The sequence below is a fragment of the Otolemur garnettii genome, unplaced genomic scaffold (genome assembly GCF_000181295.1).
Source record: "Otolemur garnettii isolate 467f Iridium unplaced genomic scaffold, OtoGar3 scaffold00163, whole genome shotgun sequence".
In the NCBI taxonomy this organism is placed as follows: domain Eukaryota; kingdom Metazoa; phylum Chordata; class Mammalia; order Primates; family Galagidae; genus Otolemur; species Otolemur garnettii.
This window is the reverse complement of record NW_003852558.1, coordinates 1,973,896-1,976,316: the sequence shown is the minus strand read 5'-3', so window position 1 is coordinate 1,976,316 and position 2,421 is coordinate 1,973,896.

Genomic DNA, 2,421 nt, shown 5'->3' with positions numbered 1-2,421 from the left:
AAAAAAAAAAAAAAAAAAAAAGACAAAAATTTCTCATGGCTCATAGAGCTGGACCTCAGATCTGAACTGAACTGTCTCATGGAAACTATTTCTGCCCAGTAACAAGTTTAGCCACAGGACAGAACATGGACAGATGGGATCCCAAATGAGGCGCCTGCACTGGAGTTCTGCACTATGGGCAGAGGCCCTGTCTTGAGAATCCATTCACCTACAACAAACCAGAGCTGGAGAATATCTTGAGTCCTAATAATGAAATGTCATTATTTTACTGTGGCATATATTTCATTCCAAAACTCTCTTTCCATTTTAAAAAAAACAGCCATTTCTTTAGATGCTTTGCTAAAAAAAGTCCTTCATAGGCTATAGTTTAGGGTTAACAGGCAAAGATGCCATGGAGTTGTGGCCTAAGATCTGTATACTTAAAAGGAAAATAATCAGCTGGGCACGGGGGCTCAGGCCTGTAATCTTAGCACTCTGGGAGGCCCAGGCAGGTGGATAGCTTGAGTTCACAAGTTCAAGACCAGCCTGAGGAAAAGTGAGACCCCCATCTCTACTAAAAACAGAAAAATTGAGGCAAGAGGATCACTTGAGCCCAAGAGTTGCAGGTTGTTGTAAGCTATGATGCCACAGCACTCTACCCAGGGCAACTGCTTGAGACTCTGTCTCAAAAATAAATAAATAAAAATAAAAGGAAAATAATCATATGTTGGTAAAAGTTTTACAGTAGAACTGTGCTACTTTCCCCTTCTTTCAAGATAAGGTTTTGCTGTATCACCCAAGCTGGAGTACAGTGGCTATTCACAGGTGTGACCAGAGCACACTACAGCCTTCAATTCCTGAGCACAAATGATCCTTCTGCCTTAGCCTCCAAAGTAGCTGAGACTGTAGGCAGGAGCCATCATACCTGGCTTCCCATTTTAAAAAAAGGAAAAACTCCAAGGGCAGAGGAGCAAATGGAAAGTTGCTCCATGAGCAGAGTTTCAGGTTGAGAAGATGAAAAAGTTCCACAGAGCTGTTGAAATAATGAAAATGTAGTTAACACTACTGAACTACACACTTAAAATTGGTTAAGATGATAAATTTAATGTTACATGTGTTTTATCACAATTAAAAATAAAATTAAGAAAATTATTTTTAAAAAGGCAAAAACTCGGCTTGGCACCTGTGGCTCAAGTGGCTAAGGTGCCAGCCACATACACCTAAGGTGGCAGGTTTGAATCCAGCCCGGCCCACCAAACAACGACGGCTGCAACCAAAAACTAGCCGGGCTTTGTGGCGGGCGCCTGTGGTCCCAGCTACTTGGGAGGCTGAGGCAGGAGACTCGCTTGAGCCCAGGAGTTGGAGGTTGCTGTGAGCTGTGATGCCATTGCACTCTACCCAGGAGGACAGCTTGAGGCTCTGTCTCAAAAAAAAAAAAAGCAAAAACTCATGAACATCCCTCATGGTCTTAAAATACCATTTCACAGTAAAAGGAAAGAGGACTCCTTGGAGAAATTGTTCATTTCAGGTCTGGGGCAGAAAATGTACAAGATGAGCCTGAAACACCTTATCATACATAGTATACATATTAAATAACCAGTTTAAAGAGAGGTCCCCTGATCAAAGTTGGGTATTACTATTTTCCTGTTGAAGCTATACCAAATTGCCAAAATTTTGGTGGATTAAAGCAAAAATTTATTCTCTTACAATTCTGGAGGTCGTAAATCCAGGATCAGTTTCACTGAATTGAAGTCAAGGAGTAAGTAGAGCTGATTCCTTATGGAGGCTCCAGGCAGAAAGTCCATTTTCTTGGCCTTTTCAGTTTCTAGAGCTGCAATCCTTGCATTTCTCCATCCTCGCAGTTCTCCATCCTCAAAGTGTATCACTCCAATCTCTGCTTGCATCATCCTATTGCCTTCTCTTCCAATATTCTGCCTCCCTCTTATAAAGACCCAGTAATTAGGATTGGTGCCTGTAGCTCAATGCGTAGGGCGCGGGCCACATACACAGAAGGTGGCGGGTTCGAACCTGGCTCAGGCCTGCTAAACAACAATGACAACTTCAACCAAAAAATAGCCGGGTGTTGTGATGGGCACTTATCATTGGGAGGCTGAGGCAAGAGGATCGCTTAAGCCCAAGAGTTTGAGGTTGCTGCAAGTTGTGACGCCACAACATTCTACTGAAGGTGACATAGTGAGACTCTGTCTCAAAAAAAAAAAAATACCCAGCAATTACAATGGACCCAGCTGGATAATCTGATAATCCATTTAAAACCCTTAATCTTGGCTCCGCGCCTGTGGCTCAAGCAGCTAAGGCGCCAGCCACATACACCTAAGGTGCTGGGTTCGAATCCCCAGTCCAGGTCCGCCAAACAACAATGATGGCTGCAATCAAAAAATGGCCAGGCGCTGTGGCGGGCGCCTGTAGTCCCAGCTACTTGGG